The following is a 27962-nucleotide window of genomic DNA, read 5'->3' on the forward strand; positions in this document are numbered from 1 at the left end:
TTTTCCCTTCTTGCCAGTTTGGGGAACTTCTCCTGGAAAGTGTTGCCGCCTTGGTACGATGCGTGTGGCCCCGCTTCCATAAGTACTGGATGCCCCCCTTCTTGGTCCCTAAAGATTAGGTTCTTGATAATCACCTCTTGAAATTCCAGGAAAGTTCCCGTCTGGCCTGCACATCGATGTAGCACGTACGCATTGTACAAAGCCATCTGTATGATGTGCCTGGCCAGCTTCTTATACCACACTGCATGGCGCTGTAGGGCTTCAGGATTTGATCTTACAAGTCCATCCCTCCCATGTACCTATTCTAGTCCAGGATGCAGTCTGGTTTGGGGGTGGCCTTTCCTTCATATAGCCTAAACCTGTAGGTATACCCGGATGCACTCTCGCAGCTTATACATCTTCACGCCATACCTTGCCCTCTTACCCGGCAGGTACTCGCGGAATTGAACCCTCCCTTTAAAATGTACCAGGGACTCATCAATAGAAATACACTTCTCGGGGGTGAATGCTTGGGAAAACCGGGCACTGGAACGGTCTAATAGGGGTCTCCATTTATACAAACGGTCAAAACTGGCGTCATCTCGGGGTGGGCACGGCTCATTATCAGTATAATGTAAGAAGCGAAGTATTGCCTCATTTATTTATTTTTTTAGGTTCCAGTTCAGTTCTGAAGTTGCTTTGAGGGGCCCATATATTAGAAACCCCTATCAAATACCCCATTTTAGAAACTAGACCCCTCAAAGTATTCACAACAGCATTTAGAAAGTTTATGAACCCTTTAGATATTTCACAGAAATTTAGAGCAAAGTAGAGGTGAAATTTACATTTTTTTTTTTGTCAGAAAATCCTCTTTATACCATTTTTTTTATAACACAAAAGGATTTATCAGAGAAACGCAACTTAATACGTATTGCCCAGATTCTGCAGTTTAGAGAAATATCCCACATGTGGCCCTTGGGCGGTAATGGACTGAAGCACCGGCCTCCGAAGCAATGGAGCACCTAGTGGATTTTGAGGCCTCTTTTTTATTAGGCACCATGTCCGGTTTGAAGAGGTCTTGTGGTGCCAAAACATTGGAAACCACCCAAAAGTGACCCCAATTTGGAAACTAGACCCCTTGAGGAATCCATTGTAGTTTTCTTGGGGTTCATGCGGCTTCTTGATCAGTTTTTATTCTATTTTTAGGTGGCGTGGTGACTAATAAACAGCAATTCTACTATTGTTTTTTTATTCTTTTTTTTTTACTGCGTGCACCGTGCGCTATAAATGACATATTCACTTTATTCTGCGGAGCGATACGATTACGTCGATACCATATGTTTATAGTTTTTTTTTATGTCTTATGGCCTTTGCACAATAAAATATGTTTTGTAAACAATCATTCACTTTTTGTGTTACCTTATTCTAAGAGCCATAACGTTTTTATTTTTCAATCAATAAAGCCGTGCGAGGACTTATTTTTTGCGTAACGAACTGTAGTTTCCATCAGTACCATTTTTCGGTAAATGCGACTTTATGATCTCTTTTTATTCCATTTTTTGGGAGGTGAAGTGACCAAACAATTGTGATTGTGGTTCGGTTTATTATTATTTTCTTTTACAGCGTTCACCGTGCGGGATAAATAACGAAATAATTTTGTAGTTCAGGCTGTTACGGACGCGGCGATACCAATTATGTATAGTTTATTTGTTTGTTTATATATTTTTATAAATAATAAATGACTGATAAGGGAAAAAGGGGGATTTTTACTTTTAATACTTTTAAAACTTTTATTTTCTTATTTTTACACATCTTTTTTTAACTTTTTTTTTACTGTATTACTTTGTCCCACTAGGGGACTTGAGGGCAGGAGGCCCTGATCGCTATTCTAATACACTGCACTACATGCGTAGTGCAGTGTATTAGAGCTGTCAGCTACCCACTGACAGCAAGCATAGTGGGTCCTGACGTTGTCAGGACCCACTAGGCTTCCGTCTATGGCATAGCCGGACGCCATTGTTTGGTGTCCGGTTGCCATAGTCACCATCGCCGGCCGCTATCGCGTAGCAGGCCGGCGATGGCAGCTTAACCCCTAAAAAGCCGCGATCTCTATAGAACGCGGCTTTTAAGGGGTTAATCAGCAGGGACACAGCGATCGGTCCCCGCTGTAGGAGCTGTGACATCTGCTGAACAAGACAGCAGCTATCACAGCTCCTGTATGTGTCGGGAGGACGGCCAAAACGGCCGTTACTCCCGAGACGTACTATTAGGTCATGGAGCGCGAACGATACAGCTGCCATGACCTAATAGTACGTCCAGGAGCGGGAAGGGGTTAAGGACGTTATTCATTTCATCCCAGTTTTCATGAAAATCTGTAATGAAACGTGGTTGTTCTCGTCCCGCATCTACTTTCACCTTTGGGACTAGCAGCGTTTGAAGCTCAGTTCTCAATGCCCAATTATACGCCCTTTTAATACTTTTTTTAGAATAATTTCTCACTGACAGTCTATTCTTCAATTCAACTGCCCTTGTTTTAAAAAGCTGAAAAGTTGAGCAGTTCCGTCTAATACGCAAAAATTCCCCCTTAGGGATCCCTTTGATAGTATTTATAGAATGAACACTCGTGGCATCTAGAAGGCTATTTGTGGCCGTATCCTTGCGAAACAGGTCAGTCTCAATGATTCCATGTTCGTTTACAAAAATCCTCACATCCAAGAAAGGGATTGAGTGTTGATCGTATATCATGGTCAATTTTAGATTAAAATTGTTGGTGTTTAGGATTTTTATGAAAAGTCACTGGCGGGACCGTTCCAAATAAACATAATGTCATCAATATAACGCCGCCAAATATTGATGTTAACTGTAAATTGATCCATTGAGGGGCAGAAGACAAATGTTTCCTCCCACCAACCAAGATAGAGATTTGCTAAGGTTGGTGCTACTGCTGCTCCCATCGCCGTTCCGAGTACTTGTAAATAAAACCTTCCATCAAAAACAAAATAATTGTGCTTGAGGATAAATCTAAGTGCATGTAAAACGAAAGTCCTGCGGGTAGGACTGTAGTCCTCCTTCCTTAATAAGAAGAATTCAACTGCACTGCAACCTGTGTCGTGGTCAATACTGGTGTACAAGGACTCCACGTCACAGGTAACCAGCCATTCATTCACCTCCAGGGAGCTACCATCCAGATTCTTTAGGATTTGCATAGTGTCCCTGGTGTGGGAAGGTAACTGGTAGACAAATTCACGCAACTCTTGATCCAACCAGTGATTACAATTTTCGGTCAAATTTCCCACACCAGAGACAATAGGCCTCCCTGGGGGGTTAGTCGAATTCTTATGGATCTTAGGCAGGAGGTAGAATGTTGCAATCCTAGGATCTTGTACTTTGAGAAAATCCCTCTCAGTAGCAGTAATTGCCCCTCTTTCGAAACCCTCTAGAACCATGTTGTTATATTCGATGACAAACTGTGATGTGGGGTCACCCCATAATGGGCGATAGCATGCCTTATCCATCAATTGTCTCTTCGCCTCATGTAGGTACTGATCCTTAGACCATATAACCACATTGCCCCCTTTATCAGAGTTTTTTAAAACCACATCCTCCCATTTTTTCATTTCTTGTAAAGCCCTTTCTTCATTTGGGCTAATATTATTAAATGGGCATATGGCGGGCAGTGATAGTAGATCATGTGTTACTAAATCTATAAAGACTCTGATCGCCGGGCAGCTGTCAAGTGGGGGCATTACACGGTTTTTGGATTGGAGTTTCTTTTTAAATTTATTGGAAATTGAAGAGCCCATCTCATTCCCTTCCAATGTTGTTGAGTTCTCAGCAAGTAATTCTTCCTGGTCCCTGAGAGTATTCTGTTCTACATCCGATAGAGATTCCATATTCCCTGTACTGGTTGAATCGTTAAGAAGTGATTGATTTGTTATAGAGCTTCTGATAGTAAAGTTTTCATCCAAACAAATGGAGATCCTTAATAACTGTAAATTTATTTAATCTTGTGGTTACACAGTAATTAAAGCCTTTTTTAAGGACTGAAATTTGTGAATTAGTCAATACATGTTTGGAAAGGTTAATAACTCTGAGGCAATTCTCACGTGTATCATTTAAGTTAGTATTCATTTCTTGTGGGTTCTCTGATGACCTCCTCTCCCTTGTTGGGAGCCCCTGAAACCCCATCTCCCTCTGTCCCGTAAAAAAGGGACCTCGGTATGATTTTCAGATTTCTTAGACAGATTTTTATGTCTTACAGGGTATCTACCCTGGGACTGTTGCGGATCTACATCAGAGTCCGAGAGATCCGTACCATCAGTCCCGGTATCGGAGAAGTCATGTGAGTCACTGGGTTCAGTATTGTTTTGTACCCTATTGTGTTGACTTTTATTAAGCCTTAAGGATTCTGTTTTACCCCAGTCATAGATCTCGCCTCTAGAGTAATCCGCCTTATCACGTGAATATTTCTTCCTCTTTCTATTCTTGATCTTGGTCTCTACCTGATCAATATGATCCATTGTTCTCTTGAATGCTTCCGTGAATTGTGCAGAACTCTCATGGCTTTCCAAATTGGGTGTTAGGGCTTCAAGGTCCTTCTCCACAGTATTGAGTACGTGTGTCTCATCCTCAATCAGAATGCCCATGAGTGTTCTAGAGCATTCTGACAGTGCTGATTCCCATCTCTCCTTTAGCCCAGGTTTAGACAATTCGTATGAGGGAAAGAGTGGGATGCGGAGACCCCTAGATATTAGACCTTGCTCCAGATACTGTTCGAGCGTTGATTTAGTCCATGTTGATTGGACCTGCCTGATTTGTAAATGTTTAAATTTTTTGAGAAGATCATCTATATGCAATTCGGCCGGTAGTATCCCCTGACTATAATCCTGGTTGCCTGAAAAAACACTTCTGACGTCTTCCTTCTATGTTATTCTATGTATTCTATGTTTTAACTGGTCCGTAATTTTGGCCATGATCAAATATCTAAAAATTATTTTGTGGACTTAATGGATAATAGTGAGCTAATGCTTGCTGGCCTTTAGATCACTGTTAGGAGTGATCTGTATACAGAGGGATGCTGGGAGTACACACATCATGTTGCCTAAGCTATTGTCCCAGCATGCTCCTCTTCCATGTGTTACAGTTGGAGGCCTGTGATGTCATTGCGACATCACATGTAAACATGACATCAGCCTGAATGCAGTGTTGATCATTTCAGCTCCTGTCACTTCAGGAGACTGCGCGATATGCCATTAAAGAGGATCACCTATATTCACTTTCCAGCTGCACAGGGCATCAGCATCTGGAACGTATATATACATTTTGTGGATGTCTAGGGGTTAATTTAGTCAAGCCAGTGAGTGTTACTAGACCACCTTGGGATGCGGCTATAAAGCGTAACCAGTGTGTCAGTGACATGAGGGGCCACATTGTTTTATTCACAGAGCCTTTCCTATTAAGGTGTGTTGATGTAGTCAAGTGGTTACAGGGAATTTTTTCACATTTTCGATATTCCAATTGCCCAATCATTTGATTCACATAGATCGTATTTCTTATAGCCATACCGAATCAGTAGTACACATAGCATTGCTGTAGTAGCCCCATGCTGGCTTGTGCGCATGACGCTATCTAAGAGAAGCCCTAAACTAAAGGAGTTTATCACCATTAAGGCATGGTTCAGTCTCGCTGAGAACTGCCACTTTTCATTAAATATTCTGACAGTTGCTCCTAAGCAACATATTACAAACTGTCCCTTTCTCTGCATTTACTTTTATTTAAAAAGTGACAATTTGTCACTAAGGAGAAACTCATGATGAGCTGAGAAAACATCTAGTTTTACACAAGAGCAGTTTGCCTAGCACTTATACATCAATATGGATGCGTCCAATTTTTTTAAGCATTAAGGTCCTCTACTCTTTGTAGCGTCCATGGCCGTGGGCCGTCAGGTCCACTCACCTCCTGAAGCCATGGATCTGTGAGCGCTGGTCCCCATCTCCTTCCCAGGAGACGCTCCGGTCCGCTGTGTCCCGTAGGGTGCGCGAGCACGTTTGTGCCCGCTCTTAAAGGGCCAGCACGCGCACATGTAGGAAGTCATCATCATCAACACACATGATTTCCTGGACTATAAGAGGGCCCCAGCCCATCTGATCCTTGCCTGAGCGTTGTTAGTTTATCCCAAGTCTGTCTTGCAAATGGTCCCTTAGTGTTTCCCGTTCCAATTGTTACCCGTGCCCTGTTACCTGTTCCTGTATCCCGTGCTGTGTTCTTGTTCCTGTGCCTACTAGTGTTGGAGTCGTGTTTACTGCACCTGCTGTTGTTTGCCACGTCCAGTGTTTCTGCCACGTCCATTGTCTTCTGCCACAACCAGAGGGATTCGCCACGTCTGGAGCAACCTGCGGCACCTGCAGTCATCCGCCACATCTGGCGTTACCTGCTGCACCCACCTCCATCTGTGCCAGAGCTGCGGACACTGTCTGGACTATCCAGGTACTCTTGTGCGGGACTTTGTACTTTCTGGGGTTCCCTGTTGTTTAGCCAGCTGCTTCCCTGCTACGGCGGTGCTGCCTAGTTGGTCCACATACCCCCGAACCGTGACACTCTTGCTCCTTGGCAATGTAAAACCACGATAGCCTCAAACAGTGATGGACTGGGGAACCTTGAGGGCCCACCATGAATCGTACAGAACATGGACATGTCCATTTTGAACTATATCCTAAACTATGCCATTAGCCTTGTGCACACCAGTCATATCATTAATAAATTATAATAGGTTATTTGTGAATCAACCCATAATAATTTTCTCTATCAGCAAGTGATTGACTCCAAATCAGCTTTAAATGAAGTTGACTTCTTCGGACCCTTTGGGGCCTACCAGATTATCCACTGGTTCTCTGTTTGGCCAGCCTGAACCTGACAATAAGCACCCACTTCAGTCTGGACCACTTATTACTATACACAGCAAGCATCATGCATGAAAGTTTTTCAATATGTATTATAGCAACCTTTCCCAGAAGAAACACTTGCAATTGTACAAACAAAAATAACATTGTTATAAATATATTTAAAATAAAAAAATAATATATTATTAAACCTGTACTAAACACAATGTAACTCATTCCTCATATTTGGCCACAGTCAGCTTTCCCAAGCACACATAGTCCTCCTGCAAATGCAAAGTTGGCATAACAGTGAATACAAAGTCCCATGGCATAGTTTTATTAGTTAAATAATCATTCAAATACTGTAAGTGACACCTATTCTGAAAAACAGCATCACAATTATGCAAATTGTAGTCATGTCCCAGTCGATTTCCCAGTTTGCAACATCAATACTGATGAGATCACCAAGGCTAAGTAATGATTTTGTAGTAGGTGACATCAGTTATGATATAATCTGATTATAACAACAGTACAAATGGACAAAATAAGTAAAATTTCTGACTACAAGACTTGGGAGACTCAGTTATCAAGATATTTGTTATTATAGTAATGACATTGTGTATCAGTGGATTAAGTAGTAATTCTACAGCCAACAATAGATTAAATATGTTATCGTTTTTTTTAATAAACAAAATGCAAATAGAAGACATTAAAGGGGTTATGTGGGGACCAAAAATTATTAGCAGTGTACTCACTACAGTATGTAAGTACAGTCGCTAATATACATTCCAGTCCCCAATCGCGCTGATTATGGGATTTTCATAAATTTTTATAGCGCTGGCGGGGGAACGGAAGTCTAGTTTCACAGCCTTCTTTTATGACCACCCCACAGTACTCTATGTACAAGCACTCTCTACAGTGTACAGTTATTTGCAATGATGGAAGGTCTCTATCAAAGCTGTAATATAAACCTAACGTGCAATATCTATGAAGTCTATCTCTATTAGCAAGCAATGCTTTACAACTTGGCATCATTGGGGTTCCTATTAGCGTATACATTAACCCTACTCACAATTCTGGGAAACTGCTGCTTCCGACAATATTATCATAAAACATGACATTTTGATGTTTTAGCTGACATAACTAGATTATTGAATTTGTAAACTGATGTTTTACACATATTGATTATGTTATAGCCATAGTTAGTGTAAATAAAGACTAACCAATATAGAAAGAAAGTCTTTTTTTGCTTTTTTACATTAATATCTCATACATGAGAGCATGTAGTAGGTTCCATCATTTTGACTTCTATACTTACTCATTACACTAGAAAAAAATGCTCCACTCTTATCATATGGTGGTTTAAAAAAAAAAAAAAAAGTTCACTATTGATAACAAGAATAAGGGGGTCTCACAAAATATAAATGTTCAGATTTTATTGAATTTTTTTTTGTAATTTCGATGTTGCAAACGTCTTATTCTTTAAATCATATCATGCCGTATCTAACCCCATCAACATAAGTCTCCTTAGTTATAGCAGTTCTCAACACTAAGGAACATTCAGTTGTTAAAGGAAATAGGCATCAACTGTAACTGAATTATTCTCCATGTATGGGTTTTGGCTGCACAGTATGAATTCTGCTGACTTTTATTTCCTAAACTTGGTGGTAATAATTTTAATAACATAACTGTGCACTGCCCGCTTTTCATACCTGTGCAGCCAACATCCCACTCTTTGTCTCACCACTGTAGCTTATGTGGTAGCATACGTGCTTGCGAGCACTGCTATGAGGGACAAGCCTATGTCAGCTGGTCGGTGCTTAGGGTGCGGCTAATCACCTCTGACTATTTAAGCCTGCTCAGAACTGACACAGCTTGCCTGAGTAACAAGGTTCTTTGGATCCTGGCCATTTTTGAAGGTGTTTGTTGTTTGCTATTTTGGATTTGGACCGGACTGGTTCCTGATTCTGGCTTTGGATTGCTGCCTGGCCTGATCTGCATCTGTCTTATGGCATTGCATAAACTCTGCCAACCTTGACCTCGGATTTGTACAACTGCACTTTTGTTTATCGTTTCTGGGGCCCTACTATCCGCAAGCTGTCAGTGGTTAGTATTGAAGACTGGACGCAACCTGGAGATTGCCTGCACAAAGTCCATCCCCCAGTGAGGGGCATTTTAAGGTGAATATGGCAAAATTCCTTAGACTGTGCCCCTAGTTTAGATTTTGCTTAAGCTAATAGTGACACAATGGGTTCACGCTCCTGACCTGAGGCCTGACCGTTTCATATAAACTTTTCAAACATTTTTGCTTACTTTTAACATTGACAAAAAGCAGATTTAAAAGTAGAGGTGAAAATCCAAGCAGAAGGAGAAGTAATAGAGTGATAGCTTAGGCAGAAGGGTGAAGCAAAAAAATAAATAAATACAGCACTCGGGTGTTAAAATGTCAACTTTTTCCACTACCAGTAGGAACAATGCCTATAAATGAAAACGGTTCCTACATTTTTAAGTTTGTTCAAATAATTATATTGAATATATCATTGTGATTGTTTTTTATGAACAGAAAAACAAGTAATCCTGGATTGTTAGTAACTATGTTTTTATTAGAGACATTAGTTATAGTAACAGTATGAGTAATTATAAGTAATAGTCATTATATAATGGTAATGGTTAAATACAAAGCAGTTTGTTAGGTAAGGTCAGCCAACCTAAACCCAACTTCGCTTCTTTGTTGTTTTTATTTTATATCAGTCACACGAGCTGAAGTGTACAAAATTAGATTTAATCCTCTTATGTTCCTTCCAGGAATTGGCTATGGAAAGGTTGCAAGTAATTGAAATGGTTCTGTACTTTATATCCCTGGAAATCCTTTCAACGTGATGGCAATGTAAAAAGAAGAGACAGCTAGACATGTTTGTATGAAAATAACCAACAAGCCATGCTAAAGCGCTTTGGTTAGAAGCGATCTGATTACTCAGCTTTGTCTGAAGGATCCTGTAATGCTGACACAGTCATTTTATTTTAAGAGATATTTGTATTTACTCAAAAAAATTCTAATTTGCCAAATAGGGCATTTAGTGTCCATGAATTCTGTGCTTTGTTGGCACATGAAGACATAGAACACACCGAAGCATATTTACAGTTCATCTATAATCTAAAACACAGAAACAAAGAAAGTAAAAAGTTTATAAGAATGGGCTAAAATTTTTACAATACATCTTCCACTATCCACAAACTTCACCTAAAAAAAAGAGGGTATTTAACAATGCCTAAATGTGTGCTTTCAGTTGGCGCAAAACTGCATCATACTAATTTAAATTTTCTCAAAAACGACTTCTATGTATGTTTCTTTCAATGTAGTTGCTTTAGGTGGATAAGGACTTGTAGCTTACATCTAAATAGTGTTTGTAAAAATCCATGCACATGCTTAAAAAAAAAACCCATTCACACGTATGCATGGATTCAGGGCTAATTTTTAAAGAAAATGGTGCCCTGGACTAGTAGGGGCCTTGCACAATAAAACCTGCATGTGACACTGGAGAGAAACTCACATATGCTCTCAGATACATATATGTGATATACTTGGCTATTCATTTGAAGGCCGGCATATAATGTTACAATTCCTCTTCAGCAGACTACATGCAGCTTTCTCTGGCGGAACAGCTGATCGCCAGGGTTGGAGAAGCCAGACCTGTAGCGATCAGCTAATTGCTGAAACGTATTTATTTTATTTATTTATTTTTAAAAAAAAGGGTTTTCTTTGTGAGACGACGTCTTTAATATAAAGGGTGAGGTGCTCTCAAACACATTCTTATTGCCTGGAGATCCGGAGACAAAGACCATCTTTCTGTGCTACAGGGAGTTATTTTGGAGCTGTAAATTGCACAAAACTGTTTGATTCTACTCATGCTTTTATATGCAAAAATGTTTTTCATTTTACTTGGGTTTTATATATTTTGACTCTAGTTGGTTCAACTGTGAAGATGTATTGTCACTATCTGCAACACATAAGTGAATATCCTCATCCACTATCTGGGTTTGTTGGCAGATTGCACAGCTCTTTGCCAGATGCTCGTTTCGCTCTTCCTAATGAAAGCCTGATCCTATTATGACTGATGTCCTTGCCTCTAAAGTGGGTAAAACAATGCTCAAATTGTTTTTCTGCAAAAGTCAACATGTGGCCACTGCACAAAATACACAGATTTGCGTATATATACTGGGGAAGCACACATGTACGGGCCGAGCCAAGGATACAATGTTTATTTGAAGCCACAGCCATAGAGGATTGGAGTCCAGATGCTCAATGACACGAAAGTTTTAAAGTGAAACCAGTCTCCTGGAGCTCTAAATCTCTCCAAAGTTTGACTTACCTGGATGTTGCCATTTCAGAGTTCCCCCACTGTCCCAAAATGACAACCGAACAAAACTGGGAAGAGTCACTTGGCTGAACATGCATCAGCTGCGGCTAGGTACAGTTCTTGGGAAACAAGGGAGTGGAGTATGACCAAGCATACTGTGCCAGCTGAAAAGCTGTGTGATCTAAGCAGACAAGGTTAGGTAAGCCTTGTAAGCACGCTTGGCAGATAACCGCGACATACCCTTAAAAATACCTCATAATAGCACAAAAAATGTATGTTCACACAGGGCAGATATGCTGCGTAAAAGCTCACAGCGTATCCACTTCGGTCGTCGCAGGGAATTCTGGCCGAAAAACCACACACACAATTGTGGTGTAGTTTTTCGTCCGGACTGTCCGCTGTGGAAAACTGCGCATAAAAAAAAAGTTTCATACTTACTCATAGCCATGGCGACGCGTTCCTCTGCTGTCCTGCAGCCCGGCCTCCTGGGATGACGTTTCATCCCATGTGAACGTTCCAGCTTGTGATTGGTTTCATTGGTCACATCAGATGAAACGTTATCCCAGGAGGCCAGCCTGGATGAAGAAGCACAGAATTCTGGGTAAGTAGAAGATTATTTTTTTTTCTGAGTTGCGATTTTTACGGTGGAATCGCAGCTTTTCCGAGGCAACAATCGCAACATCTGCGATTTGTTGCGAGTTTTACCTCTCCATTGAATTCAATGGGGAGAACTTGCAACAAAAAAGCAGTGATAATGCAGATACAATATACATGCTGCGGATTAAAAAAACGCACCGCACTGCAATTTTTGAGCGGTATTTCCTCAAATCTCATCCACCCTGCTGCTACTGTATTATTCTGCAGATTTTCCACAACGAAATCCATTGTGGAAAATCTGCACTATTTACGGTAAGTGTGAACTTACCCTTACAACATATGTATCATTTTATTTTAGTTGGTGCCCTCAATTTTTGTGAATTTTTTTTTTATATGTGATACATAATGTGAAATAAAATGTAAGTACTGTACATGAATTAATGAAATAAATCATATTATGTAGTCTAATGGCTCGGGTTTTTTTTAGCATAAAAATGTAAAGTATTTATTAACCCCTTCCCTCTTTGGCCACTTTTGACCTTACTGACAGAGCCTCATTTTTCAAATCTGACATGTTTCACTTTATGTGGTAATAACTCTGGAATGCTTTTACCTATCTAAGCGATTCTGAGACTGTTTTCTCGTGACCCATTGGACTTTAAGTTACTGGCAAAATTTGCTCGATATGTTCAGTATTTAATTGGGAAAAACACCAAAATGTAGCGAAAAATTGCAAAAATTAGCATTTTTCTCAATTTAAATGTATCTGCTTGTAAGATAGGCAGTTATAACACACAAAATTGTTCCTAATTAACATCCCCCATATGTCTACTTTAGATTGGCATCGTTTTTTGAACATCCTTTTATTTTTCTAGGACGTTACAAGGCTTTGAACTTTAGCAGCAATTTCTCACATTTTCAAGAGAATTTCAAAAGGCTATTTTTACAGGGGCCAGTTCACATGTGAAGTGACTTTGAGGGCCTTATATATTAGAAACCCCAAAAAAGTCACCCCATTTTAAAAACTTCACCCCTCAAAGTATTCAAAACATCATTTAGACAATTTCTTAACCCTTTAGACATTTCATAGGATTTAAAGCAAAGTAGAGGTGAAATTTACACATTTCATATTTTTTTTCAGAAATAAATTTTGAATACAATTTTTTTTATAACACAGAGGGTTTTACCGGAGAAATGCAACTCAATATTTATTGCCAAGGTTCTGCAATTTTTGGAAATATCCCACACGTGGCCGTAGCGTGCTACTGGACTGAAGCACCGGCCTCAGAAGCAAAGGAGTACCTAGAGGATTTTGGGGCCTTATTTTTATTAGAATATATTTTAGGCACCATGTCAGGTTTGAAGGGCTCTTGCGGTACCAAAACAGTGAAAATCCCCCAAAAGTGACCCCATTTGGGAAACTACACACCTCAAGGAAATTATCTAGGGGTATAGTGAGCATTTTGACCACACAGGTTTTTTACAGAAATTATTGGAAGTAGGCTGTGAAAATTAAAATCTAAATTTTTTCAAAGAAAATGTAGGTTTAGCGATTTTTTTTTATTTTTTTTTCTCATTTCCACAAGGACTAAAGGAGAAAAAGCATCGCAAAATCTGTAAAGCAATTTCTGCCGAGTAAAACAATACCCAACATGTGGTAATAAACGGCTGTTTGGACACACGGCAGGGCTTAGAAGTGAAAGAGCGCTATTTGGCTTTTGGAGCTCAAATTTAGCAGGAATGGTTTGCAGAGGCCATGTCACATTTACAAAGCCCCTGATGGGACAAAACAGTGGAAACCCCCCACAACTAACCCCATTTTGGAAACTACACCCATTGAGGAAATGATCTAGGGGTATAGGGAGCGTTTTGACCCCACAGGTTTTTTGCAGAAATGATTGGAAGTAGGCTCTGAAAATGACAATCAAAATTTTTTCAAAGAAAATGTAGGTTTAGCACATTTTTTTTATTTTTTTTTCTCATTTCCACAGGGACTAAAGGAGAAAAAGCCCTCAAAATTTGTAAAGCAATTTCTCCCGAGTAAAACAATACCCCACATCTGGTAATAACCAGCTGTTTGGACATATGGCAGGGCTTAGAAGGGAAAGAGCGCTATTTGGCTTTTGGAGATCACATTTAGCAGGAATGGTTTGCGGAGGCCATGTCACATTTGCAGAGCCCCTGAGGGGACAAAACAATGAAAACGCCCAAAAAGTGACTTCATTTAGGAAACTAAACCTCTTGAGGAATTCATCTAGGGGTGTAGTAAGCATTTTGACCCCACAGATGTTTCATAGAATTTATTAGAATTGGGCAGTGAAAATAAAAACAATCCTTTTTCTTCAATAAGAGGTAGCTTTAGCGCCAAATTTTTCATTTTCTCAACAAATAAAGGAAAAAAAAGAACCCAACATTTGTAAAGTAATTTCTCCCAAGTACGGCAATACCCCATATGTGGTCATAAACTGCTGTTTGGGCACACGGCAGGGCTCAGAAGGGAAGGAGCGCCTTTTGGAGTGCAGATGTTGCTGGATTGGTTTCTGGGCGACTGTGGACCCAAAACAGTGGAAACCCACCAGACGTGACCCAAATTTGGAAGCTACACCCCTCAATGCATTTACCTAGGGCTGTAGTGAGCATTTTAACCCTGCAGATGTTTTGTAGAAATTAGTGTGCACTCGATGTTGCAGAGTGAAAATTTAATTTTTTTCCATAGATATGCCAATATGTTGTGCCCAGCTTGTGCCACCATAACAAAACAGCTCTCTAATTATTATGCAGTGTTTCCCGGTTTTAGAAACACCCTACATGGGGCACTAATCTTTTGCCTGGACATTCGACCAGGCTCAGGAGTGAAAGCGTACCATGTAAAATTGAAGCATAATTTGGCGATTTACAAAGTATTGGTTCACAACTGCAGAGGCTCAGATGTGAAATAATAAAAATAAAGCCCTGAGAAGTGACCCTATTGGAAACTACATCCCTCAAGGCATTTATTAAGGGGTGTAGTGAGCATTTTCACGCCACAGGTCTTTTCCATAAATGATTGCATTGCGGATGGTGCAAATAAAAAATTAATATTTTTCCCTAGATATGCCATTTCAATGACAAATATGTCATGCCCAGCTTATGCCACTGGAGACACACACCCCAAAAATTGTTAAAAGGGTTCTCCCGGGTATGACGATGCCATATATGTGGAAGGAAACTGCTGTTTGGGCACATTGTAGGGTTCAGAGCGGAGGGAGCGCCATTTTCCTTTTGGAGAGCGGATTTTCCTTGGTAGTAGATTTGTTTGATTATTGCTGGTGTTTCCATTTATAATGTGGGGGTACATGTAAGCCGGGCGAAGTATATAAGGGGCATAGTCAGGTGGTATAATAATGGGGTAAAAAAACAATAAAATGATCCATAGATGTGTGTTACGCTGTGACACAATCCTTTCTGCACAGGCCGGTGTCGCACTGATATATGGCGTCCTTTCTTATGCCCGTTTTGGTCCACACTCCGCACCTTTGCTGTTTGGGGAATTTTGCTGGGAAAGTGTTGTCCTGGTATAATACAGCCACCCTTCCAGCAGATATGTTTGGGCCCTCCCCTTCCTGGTTCTCTAATTTTAGGTCCTTGATAAATCGCCTCATGAAACAGAAGAAATGTTCCACTCGGGCCGGCACAACGGCATATTTTTTATTTCCTGACTTATTGGAGCCTTAACGATTTTATTTTTTCATAGATGTAGTGGTATGAGGGCTTTTTTTTGCGGGACGAGCTGTAGTTATTATTGGTACCATTTTGGGGTACATGCGACTTGTTGACCACCTTTTATCCTACTTTTTGGGAGGCCAGGTAAACCAAAAACCGCAATTCGGCCATAGTTTTTTTTAGATTTTTTTTTATACAGCGTTCACCATGCATTATAAACTACATGTTCACGTTATTCTGTGGGTCAGCACGATTCCGTTGATACCTAATTTATAGAACTTTTTTATGTTTTACAACTTTTTGCACAATAAAATACTTTTGGAAAAAGAACGTATTTTTTCTGTCGCCAAGTTGTGAGAACCATAACTTTTAAATTTTTTTGTCGACAGAGCTGTATGAGGGCTTGTTTTTTGCGAGACAAGCTATAGTATAGGTACCATTTTTGGATACGTGCGACTTTTTGATCACTTTTTATTCCAATATTTGTAGGGCAAAGTGACCATAAAACAGAAACTCTGGTATAGATTTTTACGTTTTGTTTTTTTTTACGCTGTTCACCATGTGCAATAAATAATATAATGTTTTGATACCTCAGGTCGTTACGGTCGCGGCGATACCAAATACGTATGGTTTATTTTATTTTTTCAATAATAAAGGACATGATAAGGGAAAAAGGGCGATTTTGTTTTATTTTATTACTAGAAACTTTTATTGTTTTCAAACTTTTATTTTTTTCACTTTTTTTACACTTTTTTTCAAGTCCCACTAGGGGACTTGAAGTTCCAACTGTCTGATGTTTTGTTCTAATACATTGCACCACCTACGTAGTGCAATGTATTAGATCTGTCAGTTATTCACTGACAGCAAGCCGATTAGGCTTCGCCTCCCGGCGGGGCCTAATTGGCTTCCGTAATGGCAGAGCAGGAGGTCATTGTGTCTCCTGTTGCCATAGCAGCAGTCGCCAGTCCTGATTGCCAGTCAGGGCTGGCAATCTGCTAGTAACCGCTACGATGCAGCAATCGTTTTCAATTGCTGCATCGAAGGGGTTAATGGCAGGGATCGGAGCTAGCTCCGATTCCTGCCATTACAGGTGGATGTCAGCTGTAACATACAGCTGACTTCCACTGCTGATGACGCCAGATCAGCTCCTGAGCCGGGGCAATCTTGCCGGCGGCTACGGAAGCCGATCAGGCTCCGCCGCCGGGCGGATCTTGACCGGCTTCCGTGCTAGGCAGACCGGGAGGCCAGTATTAGGCCTCAGGTTGCCATTGCAGCCACCGGAACCCCTGCAATTTCATTGCCGGGGTTCCAATGAGCTGCAAACAGCTTAAATGTAGCGATCACGTTTGAACGCTGCATTGAAGGGGTTAATGGCGGGGATCTAAGCTAATTTTGGTCGCCGCCATTACAGCCGGATGGCAGCTGTAAAGTACAGCTGAGATCCGGCGATGATGGCACCGGCTCAGCTTCTGAGCTGGTGCCAAACATTTGTCGTAAGTATATGACATTTTGCGGGAAGCACTGGCTTTCCATGACGAATACTTACGACAAATGTCGGGAAGGGGTTAAACGCTTAGAAAATATGTTTACTTATATTGAAAAGTAGTGGATGCCTTTTCATGGCTAACTAAAAAATTAGTTATCCTTTTTTCAGTTAGCCATTAAAAAGGTCTCAACTACTGCGGAATCTCAATTTTCATATTTTCTATCTACTGGCTAACACAGTACAAAATTATATTTTGTTCTTTTAGGAAGGTTCACAAAGTCATTTTTAGAAGTTCCCATTTTAAATTGATTTTGTCTTTTATGAGTAAACCAGTTTACTGCTGTGGATTTAGTATATTTATTAGCACCTAACCTCAAACAGCAAAATGTTAATGTAACAGGGATATAACGTTTTTAACCCCTTCCCGTCGTAAACAACTTTCAGATTTTCATTTTCATCTTTTTCCTCCCCACCTTCCAAAAGCCATAACTTTTTTATTTTTCCGTCGATATAGTCCTATGAGGGCTTAATTTTTGCGGGACGAGTTGTAGTTTTTTGTAGCACCATTTATTGTAGCACCATTTATAGTACATATAATGTACTAGGAAACTGGAAAAAAATATTTGTGGGGTAGAAAATGAAAAAAACAGTGATTCCTCCATAACTTTATTCTGCGGGTCAATATGATTACAGCGATACCAAATACATATAGTTTTTTTCTAGATTTTACTACTTTTACAAGTAAAAAAACTAAGTGTAAAAAATTACATTTATTTTGTGTCGCCAAATTCTGAGAGCCATAAGTTTTTTTTATTTTTCCGTCGATTAAGTGGTATTAGGGCTTATTTTTTTGCGGGATAAGCTGTAGTTTTTAATGATACCATCTTGGGGTTCATACAACGTTGTTACCACTTTTTATTTAATTTTTTTGTGGCAGATGAGGTGACCAAAAAATAAAGATTTTGGCGTTTACATTTATTTAATTTTTTTTTATGGCGTACACCGTGCCGGTTAAATAATGATATAATAGTTCAGACTTTTACAGAAGTGGCAATACCTAATATGTTTATTTATTTATTTTTTTACTATGCTCTAGGGGGAAAATGGGAAAAGGGGGCTTTTTTGAACTTTGACATTTAAAATTTTTTTTTACAACTTTATTTGACTAATTTTTACTTTTTTTATTAGTCCCGCAAGGGGACGTCAACCAGCGATCCAACTTTGATTGACATTTCCCTGACTGTTCTACATCACTACCAGCCTCATTCAACTCTTTCGGATGTGCCATTGCCTTGTACTCCCCTGGCATGCACAGTGCAGCGATGATGCCAGGTAGAGTACTCCAGGCTGAACTGTGCGTGCCCATGGAGTACAAGGCAATGGCACGTCTAAGAAAGTTGAAGGAGACAGGTAGTGATGTAAAACAGCCAGGAAGTTGTCAATCAAGTATGGAAAGGTGGGTTTGGAGTCAACGCTTTCTGACTCTTTAGGATAGCGGCACCGCCCCATGACCCTTTAAATAGTAATTAGAATACAGCGCACACCATTTTAAAGGTTGATTTTATAGCTTTTGCTGCATTTGAAAAAAACATACAGGAGAATGTTTGGAAATATTGTCAGGTCATGTATTACTAAATGGTTTTGGTTCAAGGGGTTAAAACTACCTGGCAGGTTCCCGTTGAATATACAATGAAATGCAACAATTTAATCTAGCCTGCAATTATTTTATAACTATATCCTTTGGAAATTATAATACCAGAACCTAGCTAAGTACATACAGTACTAGCACCAACATATGTACATAAATGCAGCACCAGTACTATGTTCTGTACATCTATACAGCACTAGAACTAAGGTCAGTACATAAATACAGCACTGGAACCAAGCATAGTGTTATGGCTATGGGGTATGTGGACCCACTGGCCCGCTTTGCTGTAGTGGAGTAGCAGCTGGTCAAACAAAATGTCAACGAAAGTCACTAGGGAAAGAGTACCTGGATTGCTGGCTTGTGCCAGATAATCGGAAGCAAGCTGGTGCCGGACTATCATGTGGTGGCTTGTGCCGGACTATCCGAGGCTGGCTTCTGCCGGACTCTCGGAAGTTCACTTGTGCTGGATAACGGGACTTGTCTTGGATACTGGACTTGAACACAGAAATCATCTCGGACAATGGACTTGAACACAGAAGTCGTTTCGGACAATGGACTTGAACATAGAAGTCGTCTCGGACAATGGACTTAAACACAGAAGTCGTCCCAGACAATGGACTTGTCAAGGACACTGGACACAGATGGTGAAGTCGTCTCGTACACTTGACTTGAACACAGAAGTCGTCTCGTACACTTGACTTGAACACAGAAGTCGTATCGGACAATGAACTTGAACACAGAAGTCGTCTCGGACAATGGACTTTATACGGACACTGGACACAGATACTGGATACGGGATACAGAATATGGGATACAGGATACATCTAGGGAACCATTTGCATGACAAACACGGGGAAGACACAACATTGCTCAGGCACTGAGGAAAGGGTCAGGATTCCTTTTAAGGGCACTTGACGTGGCAGATGACACTTGACGTGGCAGATGGCACTTGACGTGGCAGATGACACTTGACGTGGCAGATGGCACTTGACGTGGCAGATGACACTTGAACACGGCTAGGCACAGGAACAATGCGGAATACAGGAACGGTAACAGGGCACGGGTAACAGCAGGAACGGGAGACACTAAGGGACCATTTGCGAGACAGACAGGGAAAGACTAACAACGCTCAGGCAAGGATCAGAAGGGCTGGGGTATTCTTATAGAGCAGGGAATCACGTGGGTTAATAATCATTAATTCCATGTGCGCGCGCTGGCCCTTTAAGAGCGGGCGCGAGCGTGCGCGCGCACCCTACGGGACCCGGCCGGACGGAGCGGAAGCAAGCGCTGGCATCTCCTAGGAGGGAGACGGAGGCCAGCGCTCACAGATCCATGGCTGCGGGCGTCGGGAGGTGAGTGAACCCGACGGCCCGCGGCCATGGGCGCTACAGTATCCCCCCTCTTACGCCCCCTCTTCTTGGGGCCAGAGTGAGAGAGGAACTTTTTAATAAGAGCAGGAGCACTGAGGTTCTCTTCTGGCTCCCAGGACCTCTCCTCAGGACCAAACCCTCTCCAGTCCACCAGATAGAAAGTCCTTCCTCCTACCCTCTTGCGGTCCAGGATCTCCTTTACCTCGAATACATCGGAAGGGCCGCTGGAAGCAACTGTGGAACTAGAGGTCTTGCTGTAGCGGTTCAGGACCACTGGTTTCAGGAGGGCCACATGGAAGGAGTTAGGGATTCTGAGGGTAGGGGCAGCCGCAGCTTATAGGAAACAGGGTTAATTTGTTGCAGGATCTCGAAGGGAGTAAGGAACCTGGGAGCAAACTTGTATGAAGGCACCCTCAAGCGAATGTTTCGAGAGGACAGTCAGACTTTAGTCCCAGGAAGATACTGAGGCGGCTCTCTTCTTTTGGTATCTGCCTTACGCTTCATGCGTTCGACCGCCTGCAAAATAGAGGACCGGGTCTGTTGCCAGATTTGCAGGAAGTCCCCATATGCAGAGTCAGCAGCGGGTACCTGAGATGAAGTCGACACTGGAAGAGGAACTCTGGGATGTTGACTGTACACGATGTGAAACGGAGTGGAGGTGGTGGACTCACTTGTGTGGTTGTTATATGAAAACTCCACCCATGGAAGAAGCTGTACCCAGTTATCGTGCTGTGAAGAAATGAAGTGGCGGAGGTAATTTTCCATGATCTGGTTGATCCTCTCAACTTGCCCATTGGACTGGGGGTGATAGGCAGAGGAAAAGTCCAAACTCACATCCAGGAGTTTACAGAGGGCTCTCCAGAACTTGGAGGTAAACTGAACCCCCCGGTCGGACACAATGTGAAGAGGCAAGCCATGCAAGCGGAAGATGTGCTGAATGAAGAAGCTTGCTAGTCGAGGAGCAGAGGGTAGGCCGGTTAGCGGGATAAAATGTGCCATCTTAGAGAACCGGTCCACCACCACCCAGATGGTGTTGCATCCTGCTGAGAGAGGAAGGTCCGTGACGAAGTCCATAGCGATGTGCTGCCAGGGGGCACTGGGTACAGGCAGGGGTTGAAGCAGGCCGGTAGGCTTGCTGTGAGCCACCTTGTTAGAGGCACACACCGTGCAAGCAGAGACAAAGACCAGAACATCTTTAGGTAGCGTGGGCCACCAGAAGTGACGAGCGACCAGGTCTTGGGTTTTACGGACACCAGCGTGCCCAGCCAGTTTAGAACTGTGTCCCCAGCGGAGAATTCTTTTTCTGTCAGCCAACCGAACAAAAGTTCTCCCTGGAGGAATATCTCTAAGCTGCAGAGGATTGGCGGTGACAACGCAGGATGGGTCTATGATCGTCTGAAGGGACTCCACCGTGACTTCCGTTTCGAATGATCTGGACAGGGCATCGGCCCTCACGTTCTTGTCTGCGGGACGGTAGTGGAGCAGAAATTGGAAACGGGTGAAGAACAGTTACCACCTGGCTTGACGAGGGTTCAGTCTTTGAGCGGACTGAAGGTAAGTGAGATTCTTGTGGTCGGTGAAGATCAGGATGGGGTGAGCAGCGCCCTCCAGAAGATGTCTCCACTCCTCCAGGGCCAACTTGATAGCCAGTAGCTCCCGATCTCCAATGGAATAATTGCGCTCAGCAGAGGAAAATAGTCTTGAGTAGTAGCCACACACTACTGCCTTTCCTTTGGAGCTCCTCTGGAACAAAAGTGCGCCTGCACCAACAGAGGAAGCGTCCACCTCCAGTGAGAACTGCAGAGATATGTCAGGGTGATGGAGGATTGAAGCTGAAGAGAAGGCTTTCTTGAGGCTAATGAATGCGGACTCTGCCTCTGGAGTCCACACCTTGGCGTTCACACCCTTCTTGGTAAGGGTAGAGATGGGGGCCGTCAGAGAAGAAAAGTTCGGAATGAACTGCCGGTAGAAATTGGCGAAACCAAGGAACCGCTGTATGGCCCTTAGGCCTTGAGAACATGGCCATTCCAGGACAGACTTTAACTTCTCAGGGTCCATCTTAAGGCCTTGATCTGAGATGACATAGCCCAGGAAGGGCAGAGACCTCTTTTCAAAGGTGCATTTCTCTAACTTGGCATACAAGCGATTCTCTCTTAGTCGCAGAAGAACTTGACGAACGTGCCTCCGATGGGTCATCAGATCTGGGGAGAAGATCAGAATATCATCGAGATAAACTACAACACATGTATAGAGGAGATCTCGGAAGATGTCATTAACGAACTCCTGAAATACTGCGGGAGCGTTACACAGTCCGAAGGGCATCACTCGGTATTCGTAGTGCCCATCGCGGGTGTTAAATGCCGTCTTCCATTCGTCACCCCGGCGAATCCGGATTAGACTATAGGCCCCTCGCAGATCTTGCTTGGAAAAAATTTTGGCTCCTCGTATGCGATCAAACAGCTCGGAAATGAGTGGCAACGGGTATTTGTTCTTGACCGTGATCTGATTGAGACCACGGTAATCAATGCAGGGTCGGAGAGATCCATCTTTCTTTTTAACGAAGAAGAATGCTGCCCCGGCCGGGGAGGAAGATTTTTGAATAAAACCCCTCTCCAAGTTCTCCTTGATATAGGCTGACATCGATAAAGTCTCTGGCAAGGAGAGAGAATATACTCGTCCACGGGGAAGAGAAGCATTGGGAACCAGTTCAATGGGACAGTCATAATTCCGATGTGGAGGCAACGTCTCAGCCTCTCGTTTGCAGAAGACATCCGCAAAACTGGCATACTGAGGAGGTAGATTGGAGAGTGACTGAGGCAGAGGGGGCACAACAGGACGGACTTGTGACAGGCAATGGCTATGGCATCTGGAACCTCATTGAAGAACTTCTCCAGAACTCCAGTCGAGTGTCGGGGCATGTAGACGGAGCCATGGCAGACCCAGCAGGATAGGATTGATAGCCTTGGGTAGTACCAGGAAGGAGATCTGTTCTGAGTGATGAGCTCCGACCCGTAATGTCACCGGCTCAGTGATGAGCATGATTGGATCAGGCAGCGGTAGACCATTCACAGAGGCAACTGCCAGGGGTCTCTCCAGACGGACTGTGGGTAGTTGAAACCGATCCACTAGATCTTGATGGATAAAATTAGCAGCCGCTCCAGAGTCAAGATAGGCGGAGGAAGGATGTGATGCCTGTCCGGTGACGATGGCCACAGGTATCGATAATTTGGAAGAGGTTTTAACGTTTGGAGACGTTCCACCTAGAGTTGCCTCTCCAACCAACCCTAGGTACTGGAGTTTCTCGGTTTCTGTGGGCATTGACGCACAAAATGACCCTTGAGGCCGCAATACATGCAAAGTCCAGAGGAGCGTCTGCGCTGCTTCTCCTGTTCAGATAACCGGACTCTGTCTACCTGCATGGTTTCCTCAGGTAGCGCACTAGGAGTGAACAATTATGGTCTCTGGGCAGGGGGTGCTGGTCTGTGGACCCGGCTCTCCTGACAAAACTCTAGAGAGCGCTCCCGGATTCTCATATCAACCCGGGTGGCTAACAGGATGAGGGCATCCAAGGTAGAAGGAAGGTCGCGGGCTGCCAGTTCGTCCTTGATGTGAGAGGACAGTCCCTGCCAGAAGGTCGCCACCAGTGCCTCATTGTTCCATGCCAGCTCGGCTGCTAGGGTACGGAAGGAGATCGCATACTCCCCTACTGTGGAGCCTTCTTGCTTGAGGGTCAACAGAGTGGCTGCGGCAGAGGAGGTTCGACCCGGATCCTCGAACACGGCACGAAAGGACTGCAGGAACAAGGCTAGGTCCGCGGATACAGCACCTTGTTGCTCCAAAATTTGGTTTGCCCATGCGAGGGCCTTGCCAGCGAGGAGGGAGATAATGAACGCTACTTTAGCCTCCTCGGAGGGGAATAGATGAGGCTGTAGCCTAAAATGCACCGTGCATTGATTAAGAAATCCTCGGCATGCTCTGGGATCACCGTCATAGCGAGGAGGAAGAGGCAGAGGAACTGAGGATCCGGAACAAACAGGGGGAGCAACAGGCAGTGGCACAGCAACAGCTTCTGGAGGAAGATCCAGGGGTGGAACAGCGAGTAGATCGAGGCGGACCAGAATAGAATTCACTGCCTCAAGGAGTTGATCCTGACGAGTGCGTAGGTCATGCATCTCCGTCTGAATTTTCTGTACTGGGGTCTTGGGCTGGCCAGCGGGTTCCATGGCCTGAGCGTACTGTCACGGGCACTGGGTTTGTGGACCTACTAGGCCGCTCCGCCGTAGCGGGGAGGCAGCTGACCAGGTCACAGTCTATGTGAAAGTAGATAGCAGACAGTAATGTTTAGGTACCTGTAATAGTCCGGACGGTGACTGTGGCCTCAGCACGGATGGAGACAGGTGCGGAAAGTGGCGCCAGACGTGGCGGGCAGTATCCGATGAGCCGATGGTACTTGACGTGGCAGATGGCACTTGACGTGGCAGATGGCACTTGACGTGGCAGATGACACTTGATGTGGCAGATGACACTTGACGTGGCAGATGGCACTTGATGTGGCAGATGACACTTGACGTGGCAGATGGCACTTGACGTGGCAGATGGCACTTGACGTGGCCGATGACACTTGAACACGGGTAGGCAAAGGAACAATGCGGAATACAGGAACGGTAACAGGGCACGGGTAACAGCAGGAACGGGAGACACTAAGGGACCATTTGCGAGACAGACAGGGAAAGACTAACAACGCTCAGGCAAGGATCAGAAGGGCTGGGGTATTCTTATAGAGCAGGGAATCACGTGGGTTAATAATCATTGATTCCATGTGCGCGCGCTGGCCCTTTAAGAGCGGGCGCGAGCGTGCGCGCGCACCCTACGGGACCCGGCCGGACGGAGCGGAAGCGAGCGCTGGCATCTCCTAGGAGGGAGACGGAGGCCAGCGCTCACAGATCCATGGCTGCGGGCGTCTGGAGGTGAGTGAACCCGACGGCCCGCGGCCATGGGCGCTACACCAACACACATGATTTCCTGGACTATAAGAAGGCCCCAGCCCTACTGATCTTTGCCTGAGTATTGCTAGTAATTCCCAAGTCTGTCTTGCAAATGGTCCCTTAGTGTTTCCCGTTCCAGTTGTTACCTGTGCCCTGTTACCTGTTCCTGTATCCCGTGCTATGTTCTTGTTCCTATGCCTACTACACCGTATTCCAAATTATTATGCAAATGTTATTTTTCACTGATTTTCCTAAATAGTCGATGCAAATGACAGTCAGTATAATCTTCAAGCCATCAACCTTTGGAGTATAATGCTAATTTTATTGAACAAATCTCCTAATAATAACAGATTTTTTTTTTTTTTTAAGTAAAAAACTCAAAAAGCACTGTTTCAAATTATTTTGCACAACAGAGATCAAAACATTTTAAAGGTTGTAAAGAGAACTAAAATGGTAATTTGTTGAATTTGCAGCATCAGGAGGTCATATTTACAGAAATCAAAAGCTCTTTCAATCATAAAACTTAACAGGCCAAGTTACATGTTAACATAGGACCCCTTCTTTGATAATTATCTTCACAATTCTTGCATCCATAGAATTTGTGAGTATTTGGACAGTTTCTGCTTGAACATCTTTGCAGGATGTCAGAATAGCCTCCCAGAGCTTCTCTTTTGATGTGAACTGCCTCCCACCCTCATAGATATTTTGCTTGAGGATGCTCCAAAGGTTCTCAATAGGGTTGAGGTCAGGGGAACATGGGGGGCCACACCATGAGTTTCCCTCCTTTTATGCCCAAGGCAGCCAATGACACAGAGGTATTCTCTGCAGCATGAGATGGTGCATTGTCATGCATAAAGATAATTTTGCTACGGAAGGCACGGTTCTTCTTTTTTTACCACGGAAGAAAGTGGTCAGTCATAAACTCTACGTACTTTGCACAGGTCATTTTCACACCGTAAAGGGGCCAACCAGCTCTCTCCCCATGATTCCAGCCCAAAACATGACTCCGCCACCTCCTTGCTGACGTCGCAGCCTTGTTGGGACATGGTGGCTATTTACCAACCATCCACTACTCCCTCCATCTGGACCATCCACGGTTGCACGGCACTCATCAATAAACAACACGGTTTGAAAATTAGTCTTCATGTATTTCTGAGCCCACTGCAACCGTTTCTGCTTGTTAGCATTGTTTAGGGGTGGCCGAATAATAGCTTTATGCACACTTGCAAACCTCTGGAGGATCCTACACCTTGACGTTTGGCACCAGCGGCTTCAAATACCTGTTTGCTGCTTTGCAATGGCATTTTAGCAGCTGCTCTACTAATCCTATTAATTTGTCTGGCAGAAACCTTCCTCATTATGCCTTTATCTGAACGAACCCGTCTGTGCTCTGAATCAGACACAAATCTTTTCACAGTACGATGATCACGCTTAAGTTTTCTTAAAATATTCAAGGTTTTCATACCTTGTCCAAGGTATTTCACTATTTCACGCTTTTCGGCAGCAGAGAGATCCTTTTTCTTTCCCATATTGCTTGAAACCTGTGGCCTGCTTAATAATGTGGAACGTCCTTCTTAGGTAGTTTTCCTTTGATTGGGCACACCTGGCAAACTAATTATCACAGGTGTCTGAGATTGATTACAATGATCCAAAGAGCCCTAAGACAGAATACCATCCATGAGTTTAATTGAAAAACTAATAATTAAATGTTTATGACACTTAAATCCAATGTGCATAATAATTTGGAACACGGTGTAGTTGGAGTCGTGTCTACTGCACTTGTGTCATCCGCCATGTCCTGTGTCATGTGCAACATCCAGAGGGATTCGCCATGTATGGCGCAACCTGCGGCACCTGCGGCATCTACGGCAAGACCAACTCCTCCTGTCGGTGAACGCCATTGCCCATCGGCTGGTTGCTCCAACCACAGTCGTCACCGCACCCATTCCTGCTGTTCTTCCTGCTACGCTTCCTTTCTGTACCAGTGTCGATCCCCTGTGCTTCTTGCCGCTACCTCCATGCTATGACAGAGGCCCGAGGACCTGCAGGGGATTTTTTAATCAGTGCCTGATCCACTTCAGACTACATGCCAGGTCTTTCGCTTCGGATGACGTCAAGATCGCCCTCATCATCTCTCTCCTTACTGGCAAAGCCCTGGCCTGGGCAAATCCTCTGTGGGAACATCACAGACCGGAGACCCGTGACTTGCAGTGCTTCTTCCGGTCCTTCCGCTCGATCTTTGAAAATATATAAAGTAGGAAAAACTGGGATACATGCGGCGCTGCTTCTCAATAAACGTACAAATGATGTAAGGTGATGAAGTTTTATTGATACAATCCAGGCTATGCGTTTCAATGCCGCACCGGCATTTTCCTCAGGCCATATAGATTACAGTACAAACACAAATGCTTTAAATAAACCACGCGGTGAGAAAAAAACCGCCAATGTGATCAGGGTCAAAGTGCATCAGTGACGTAATCACTGGTAAAAATTAAAAGTTAGAAAGACATTATCAATATAGAAAAGAGGACTGTACATGTAAATAAATAACAGCGTTCTTAAAAGGGAAAGAAAAAACGATAAAACATCAGAGAGAGGAATCATAACGTTTAAAACATCCATTTGTATGTTAACCGGAAGGTGAAGCGCAAGTACAAATGGATGTTTTAAACTTTATGATTCCTCTCTCTGATGTTTTATCGTTTTTTCTTTCCCTTTTAAGAACGCTGTTATTTATTTAGATGTACAGTCCCCTTTTCTATATTGATAATGTCTTTTTAACTTTTAATTTTTACCAGTGATTACGTCACCAATGCACTTTGACCCTGATATCATTGGCGTTTTTTTTTCTCACCGCGTGGTTTATTTAAAGCATTTGTGTTTGTACTGTAATCTATATGGCCTGAGGAAGATGCCGATGCGGCATTGAAACACGTAGCCTGGATTGTATCAATAAAAC

Source organism: Rhinoderma darwinii, chromosome 2 (assembly GCF_050947455.1).
Source record: "Rhinoderma darwinii isolate aRhiDar2 chromosome 2, aRhiDar2.hap1, whole genome shotgun sequence".
Taxonomy (NCBI): domain Eukaryota; kingdom Metazoa; phylum Chordata; class Amphibia; order Anura; family Rhinodermatidae; genus Rhinoderma; species Rhinoderma darwinii.